We start from the raw sequence: 8,564 nt of genomic DNA, 5'->3' as shown, positions 1-8,564 counted from the left end.
AGGCTTCAGCTACGTGTTTGGCTGCCTCACACAACTGGTTTGCTGGTATCTTACACACACTTTATCTTCCAGTAAATGCTTTTCAGCTTCTTTGGTGGAGTAGATTCCTCAGTAAAAGGAAGAACAGCAACTATTTTCTCTAACTTTAGAAGGTGAGTTTGATATGAAAAAGAATGATCTGACTGAACCAAACGCATATCTCTCAAGTGTATTCTTCCATGTAACATTCCTGGTACAGAGCCGGGCACAAGACAGCTCGACTAATGACAGGTAATTATGACACCATGTACAGGCTGATTCCCCTTCTGTCTGGTCTTTAGAGTGGGAAAAAATGAGCTATAGTAGAAAGAGTACTTCCTTCTTCCTCCTTTTAGAAAAACCTGCCTAGGAGTAACCTGCTCATAGGGCAATTTACACCCTCTGTATGTATGTGTCTTGATCTGTCAGTGAGGTGGCCTTCCTAATTTTAATTCACTTACTATATAATAATGGCAAAATTTCTTAAGATTTCCCTGCTCTATGTGCAGAAATTAGTAGGAAGAAAAAAAAATAAAGAAGAACAAATAGCTCTGGGCTAAACCAGGCATCTGAGAACAGATGGTAAGTGAGCTTCTACCAGCAAGCCGAGCTGACAAAGTGCAGCCGTGACCTGCTCTGGTACATAACTATGGGGACTTTAGCGAGCAAGAATTCCCACATGAGCCTACTTTCTTGGTGGCTTTGACCTTACTTTGCAATAGCATCACCAAATCTTCTTTACTGACAACATACTGTGGTAAAAACAGTGATATAGGGGCTGGAGAGTTGGCTCAGCATTTAAAAGCACTGACTGCTCTTGCAGAGGACCTGGGTTCTATTCCTAGCACCCAAATGGTGGCTAACAACTGTAGGGTAACTCTAGATTCTAGAGGAATTTGACACCATCTTCTGACTTCTGGGTGCATTGAATGACATGGGTGTACTTACATATAAACAGGCAATTCACTCTTATGCATAAAATAAAAATGAACAAATCTTTAAAAAAATATATACCAGTAATGTAAAAGTCCTTTTCTGTACATTGTGAAACATTTACCTCCCCATCACACCAGAGACAGGGAACAGAAATTGACACCATTTCAAGGAGATCTGAAGCAAGCCAGGGTAGTCAATCATAAATTAGTCTGAACCAAAAGAGCATTTTCACAGATTTGGAAAATGAAGAAGTCACTTGTAGCTATGTATTTAGCTTAAAATCATTGACTCTTCCCTGGAAAAGTAAAAAATGTGTTCAAAAAGGAAAACAAACTATTTTACTTGGTCAATTAGTTCTTAGAAGTCAGCAGTGCAATTGCTTTTCATAATATCTTAACTTAGAAACTGGAAGGTCATATGTGCTTCACAGACCCCACCCTATGTTCCATTACACTCTGACATTGAATCCTTTACCCTTTTCTTAACAGTTTTCCAAGCTGGTGTCTTTCTGAATGCTTCATGTCAATCACATTCCTAATTCATATCACTCTAAACCAGGAGCCGGGAGCAGCCTCCCATCTAGTATTCTTTTCTTGTGCATTATTTTCGTATATTATAGCTGTTCGAATACTTGAAGAAATTTCTCTGGGCTAGGGATGTAACTCAGTGGTAGAGCACTGGTCATGCATGTGTAGGGTGCTGTTTGATTCTCAGAAGTAGAAAATAAAAGTAACCATCTCTTTCTGGATCTCATGTCAGTCATAGTGAACTTTGTTTTCTGTCACTCCCAGGATCCTCTTCAGATAATGAGTTATTCTCTGAGTCTCTCATATACTGTTATGTGAAATTTTCCTGGGGAGACATAAGCAAACATCTACTCCCCCTAGATGGGTTATCAATTACATACGAAACCAATGGTTCCACCTAAGTCTGGTTTAGTGAATCAATGAGTTCATTGGTCTTACTTACAGAAGCATGAGTGAGGGGTTACTGAATGGATCATTGGTGGACCCCATGCGGTCATATCATTAAAAAGTTTCACCCAACATGGATAGCGACTTTCCCATAGCTGCATGAATGGGGCCCCTCTTAAGTTAATCTTCTATACTCTCTATATTCTAGCTCCTCCAGAGAACAAGAGACCACATGGGGCAGTTGGTAGGTAGGTACGGGAGGGAGTGGCTGAGACCTCAGGTAAGGGTATCCTATAAGTAAAATATGAAATACGTAAAGCATATCACATTATGATAAATACAGAAGAGGCAAATGGAGCAGAGATAGCTGTAGAAGGGAGCCAGCCTGAGTGTGATGATCCACAGGCCCATCCTCAGAGATGGGAGCTGGATGTTCAGAAGGGAAATGTTTCCACATATGGACTAAATCCTATGACCATGGGCATAGAATGATGCATCATTTCAGATCATGTATCCATACAAGGAATGAAAAGCCATTTCTCCACTGTACAGAGATTTTCAAAATAAAGAAGGAACCCAAAACAGAGAAATTCAGCTGGGGGGATAACTCAATTCGTAACATACTTACCTTGATAGCACGAGGATCAGGTAAATCCCAAGATCACACATGGAAAGGCTTGTTATGCACTTGCAAGTCCAGAGCTGCAGGGGTGGAGACAAGCAGATCACTGGTGCTCCCTGGCCAGTCAGCCTAGCCTACTTGGCTAGCTCTAGTCCAGTGAGAGACTCTACCTCCAAAATTAAAGTGAATGGTGCTTAAAGACTGACACTTGATGCAGACCTCTGGCTTCCACATACATATGAATACACATGGAACATCACATACATGCACACACAAAGCAGGGAAATTTGTAAGCATTCAGTATTACTAGAAATTCAGGGATGTGGAGAGATGGCTCAGTAGTTAAGAGCACTGAAAGCTGTTTCAGGGAACTGGGGTTCAAGTCCCAGCACCCACATAGAGGCTAAGAATCAGCAGTAATTACAGTTCCAGGGGATCCAATGCCCTCTTCTGACATCCACAGGGCAGGGTATTGCATGACACAGGTGCATGTTCACACATGCAGGCAATACACTCATACACATAAAATAAAAATAAATTTTAAAAAATAACTAGAGCTTAAAAAAAGTTATACAAATAAAAGGACCTTTGTTTCAAACTCCTTAAACTGACTTCCTTCCCTTGTTTGGATTTGCAGCTTTGTGAAGGTCTAGGGAATCTATCCCACTGCAGGATGTATACAGACACACTGCTCCATAGTGTTGTGATCTGCCACCAAAAACAGTGAACAGCCTTTGGTATAGTCTCATGAAGTTGACAGTCAAATCTTGCCAAGTAAGAATTAAGAATCCCGAGCTTTTACTCTTTTGCTTTGCTACAGCACTCCATGTGGAAGAAGAAGGCCCAAGAGTTCTTGTCTGGTGAGGCAGGTGCAGCTCCTTCCTCAAATCTTGTACAACTGGTTACTGGATAATTCTGAAAATAAATCCTGGGAAATTTATGCAAATTTAAGTGTCCAGTTCATAATTTCATCTCCTGAGGAAGCTGGCCAGGCATTTTGGAATGCAATGCTTGCACAGCTCAGACTTTAAATTGAAAATGAGCATGTTTAAAACAAATCCAGTGGAAAAGAATTAACAGTAGGACTAAGAGCACCATATGCTTATAACAGGAAAAGTCGCTCAGATCATTATGCTATAATGATATGATTGAGTAAGGATTCAGTTGCATCAGGACCAGCTAGGGCAGTAAGTTAGGCTTGGTAACTTTCGTTGCCTTGTTAAAGTGATATATTAAAGCAAGCAGACGCTTAGAGTATTTTCTTTATATTAGGAAAGAAGCATCTCTGGCTTGCCTTCTGCTTTTAGTAATGATGAAATAGGCAATTTGGGCTGGTGAGAATAACAGGAAAACTGGATATATATATATTCTGTTTAAAGATATACCACTGAGAATAGACTCTGAAATAGAAGTAGGCTAGGATACAAGGGAAGAGAGGCACAAGGAACATAAGCCTGGGGTTGGGAGCCACGTTGCTCCCAGTGGAAGCTACCATTGATGGTGAGGCAGTGGAGAGGATGAAGGCTCATCAGCCCTTCTGATCATCCATGGTGACTCCAGGATTGGAAGTAAGGTCTGAGACTCATCAAAGGGGGCTCTCATTTCAGCTGAACCAAGAAAGAGTAGCCAGCTTCTGAAAACAAGTGTGTAAAAGTAGAGAAATTCACCCAGGGATTCTAGCTCAGTTTTTCTCAGTCAACAAGCTGAGGTAAGAGAATTCCAGATTGTTAATCAGGCAACTCACAGCTACCTGAAATGCCCATTCCTGGGAAACCCACTCCCTCTGGCCTCTACATCAACTCATGCGGGCATACACATTGGAAAAAAAATATTTAATGCTGATAAATTCCAAGTTTTCCTTTCAAGATTAGGAATCAAAATCACATAAGGATACTTGGTGTGGGTCCTAGCCAATAAAATGAACAGGAAATTGAAATCATAGCACTGAGGATTAAATAAAAGAAATTCTGATTTTTAAAGATGGCATTATTATATATGATTCCAGAAGAATCAACAATGCCTTTTTTGAATTATTAAATTTGGCAAGGTTGTTCACTGCAAATAAAACAATACAAATTATTTTCCTTCTAGTCTGTTAACAAAATTTATAAGACTATCAAATGACTCCTGTATTCCACATAGAAAACTTCACTTCTATAAGTCGATAAGAAAAGGCAAACAATTAAATAAATGAGTATCAGACTAGCAAGGCACTTCTTTTAAGACTACAAACAAATGATCAATACAATGCAAAAATAGTAAATTTGCGCAAGTTTATCCTTGCAAAAAGAACAAAATTCAGACTGCAGGGAGTCTCTAAAATGGCAATAAGCCCTGATAATGAAGCAGAGTTAATCCCTCCTCACACCTCAGATAGAAATGCAAATTGCTACAACCATTTTGAAAAACAGCTCCAGATCACCCCCCAGCATTGAAGATTTTCATATTCTGTGATTTCTTAAATCCGTTCCTAGAAATATATTCAAAACTGTTCAAATATGCACTGAGTGACTAATACAAAAAATTCACAGAATATCTTTTTGCAGAAACTTAAACCCAACCCAACCCTAATGCCCATCAGTAAGTAATTTGTGATTATATAATATGAAGCACACAGCAAGAAGAGCAATGAATCACAGTACTCACAAGAATATTATGAGTCTTCCAAACAAAACATGGTAAATAAAGCAAGACCAATAAGAACATTAAGTTTAAATAGAGTTTAAAATTGGGCAAACATCAGCTAACATGTTTAGGGATATGTATAGAGATGGTTAAGAGCAAAGAAATAATTTTCCCCAAAGTTAGGGGGATATTGGTCTTTTAAGGGAGACTGAGAAAAGCGCTTTCTGGAGATAAAGTTTTAGGGGACATTGGAATGATAGCACTGAGCATTCTTATGTGTCATTGGAACATTTGTAATTTGTTTTATATTCACAACTATTAAAGATTTAAAATAAGGGTTTCTCCCTAGAAAGGGGTGGGTGAACTGTCAGGTCACTGGATGTTCCTATACTACCCATCAGGCTATTTGAGGACCACAGAGCAGCTTGCCTGCAGTCCCGTTTGTCACCCACACTCTTCTAGGGGAAACCAGGATTCCTCTTTTTTGATCTCTTGGAACGATGATAACACCAAGTTTCTCTGTTTCCTTCCTGAACTCTGGCATAATAATTTTATGCTTTTAATCATGGGTAGGCTTTAAAAATTCCTTTTACTCACAGGAGATGTTAAAGTGTGAGGTTTGGTGAGCTGTATAGCACATTGCTGAACCTGTTTCACCTTTCTCAATGGGAAGAACTATAACAAACTGTATTCCCAATTGTCAGAGATGATGTGAAAAGATGCACAACCCACTTTCAAAAGCACTGCAGACCGCATTTTCAATGTTGTGTGTGGGCCCTGACTTTCTGAGAATGGCACTTAGTTTAAGACACATTTTCTCATTTATTTCTGAACACTGGAATTTAGAGAACACATTCCATCCAATCATGCAATTCACATATTTTGTCTCTATCACACAGTCACAGAGATGTCTGCCTAGCTTATGTGATGCTGTTTACAACATCCACAGTGTCCCTATGTACTGATGTGACCATTTCCACAGGACAAGGGATCTGAAACTTCAGAGAAGATAGGAGAATATGTATTTTGTAGCCAGCATGCATATTGAATAACCATAACAATCATCATAGAAAGCTCCCAAGATATAGGAAATGTAGTTTTATATTTGGGCCCTGCTTCCTACTGGGGTGTGACTTGGGATTGTTTTCTGTGTAGACATGGCCAGCTTTATATTGCTGTGAAAACAGTGTGTCATAATAAATCTAAAAGAGCAAGGTTTGCTTTGACTTATAGCAGCAAAGGCTTTGGTTCCTTGTTCTTGTTGCTGTTCCTTTGGACCTGTGGTGCCCCAGAACTTTGTGGTGGGATTGCGTAGCAAAGGAAGCCATTCACCTCATGCAGCCCGGAAGCAAAGACAGAGACAGGAAAGGGCCAGAGTCTCAACATCCCTGTCAAGTGCACACCTGAAAAGACCTTACTTCCTCCTACTAGGCACTGCCCCTTAGAGGCAACCAAGTCTTTAGCATTTGGGCTTTTGAATACATCCCAGATGCAAACTATGTCAGGCATCAATGGCATGTGTCTACCTTGGTGTGGGCATTATAAAGGATAATAGGAGTGTAACTATGTAGTTGCTGCTAGTAACATGGATTACACTGTAGATCTTCCATAAATGTTGCTTGAGAATTCACACAAGAGTTTACAAACTATAAACATAATAATGGGAGATTTCTGAGGGAAAGACACAATTTGTAGAACATATCTTGAAATATAAGTGATGCTTAGTTAGATTTATTTTGTCAATGATATGGAGATGTAAAAGCCAGTGCCCAGTTCCATAGCCTAGAGACCATCTCTCTTCCTCTGAAGCTTCTTTCTCTACCCAGTGGCAATAGCAGCTGTTTCAGAGGGCTGCAGTTCCACTCCTAGCCTTTCTTTGCCAAAACAATTAAATTTGAATTTATTTATTTTTAATTGTTTTGTATGTATGATTGTTTAGTTTCATGTATATACGTGTACCATGGTGCATACGGTGCTCAGAGGCCAGGAGAGGGCATTGGATCCCTTGGCACCATGAAAGGGTTTAACCTTCCATGTGGGTGCTGAGAACTGAACCCAGGCTTTTCACAAGAGCACTTAGTACTCTTAACCATTGAGCCATCTCTCCAGGCCCTCTTCTCCTTTCTTAAGGATGCCTGCTTTCTGTTAACTCTCACTGATCTTCCCTTCTTTTTTGTTTTATTAACGTATTTTTTTTTTATTTTTTAGATCATCCCTTCTTAAATTAACATTTCTATATTGGTCACATCCAAATCTGCAACTCTACCATGCTTTTTCCTCCTGAGCCTCAGATGACCCAAATTATGAAGGACATCCTTCCTCCATTCTGTTACTACGTTCTTCTCTTTTAAGGACTGTTTTAATGGAGTTGAGAATACTAAGACTCTGAGTCTTGACAGAATACTTCATGCCATGCTGCGTCTCCTATTATAGAAGCCGGGCAGCCAGGGGTTACTGGAAAGTTCCTTTAGCCTCCCCTGGTGCTCTGAGGCAGTGAGCGATAACTTATTCTGAGCCTCAGGCAGAAAATAAGGAGCTTTCTGCATTGACATCTTCTTCAGTTCTTTCGGTATTGTCATGACAGCTACATGGATGTGCAGTGGGGCTGTTTCTAGTATAGTAAGTCTATCATATATGTTTTAATTCACTTAACTATTTAGAAAGTCAGTTTTCCATTAGAGGGAAGGACAGTGTTGGCTTTCCTCGAAGGCATAATTAAATACACGCTGTCCTGGCCTTGTGGAGACTTAACTCACTGCACACAGGCTTGTACTCCAGTGCCCCAAATAATTTCAATCCAAATAATTGGTGCTTCCCTGGAACATAGTAATGAAGAAAGTGCTCATCACTTCTGAACCAGTCACTCATTTATTTAACAATCTGCTATGGATTTCCAGGCATGAAGCTACTAACTGAGAATCTACAAATAAAATCTCATCTGACTACCAAAACTCCATGTAGTATAGTGGGTTGGAGGAGCTGGAGGGAACAGGAAACAAGCTGTAGAGCAAAAGCATCCGTTGTGAAAGGCTTTACCCCCTTATCCAAGTCTGTTTCAGAAGCATAATCTAACATACTTGCTTTTCTCCTTTCCCTCCCTCTTCATATCCCTGAAATGTGTCTTTTACCCCCATGCTCCCCCAAACAAGCACAGAAAAGATGTTCACTTCTGAAAGTTCAGTTCTCAGCTTTGAATCTGTCCCTGAAATACCACATTGGGCCCTCACCTGTCTCTGGAAATGGCCTTTCTCTTTGGTTTCTGTAGTGATGAATTCCCCTCCATTTCCTCTGTTCTTTTAGGCATATCCTTTAGTTCAGAATCTAAATCCGATCTTTGTGTTTCCCCAGCTCTCTCCTCTTTTCATACTCCATACTCTTCTGAGTCGTCTGACCCCTCTTTCCATCTATATGGTGGCTGTTCACCAAATACTAACCTCCAGTCTGGAATA

This window comes from Nannospalax galili, unplaced genomic scaffold (genome assembly GCF_000622305.1).
Source record: "Nannospalax galili isolate Female #2095 unplaced genomic scaffold, S.galili_v1.0 scaffold63, whole genome shotgun sequence".
NCBI lineage: Eukaryota > Metazoa > Chordata > Mammalia > Rodentia > Spalacidae > Nannospalax > Nannospalax galili.
The sequence above is the reverse complement of the archived record's forward strand: the minus strand, read 5'-3'. Positions refer to the sequence as shown.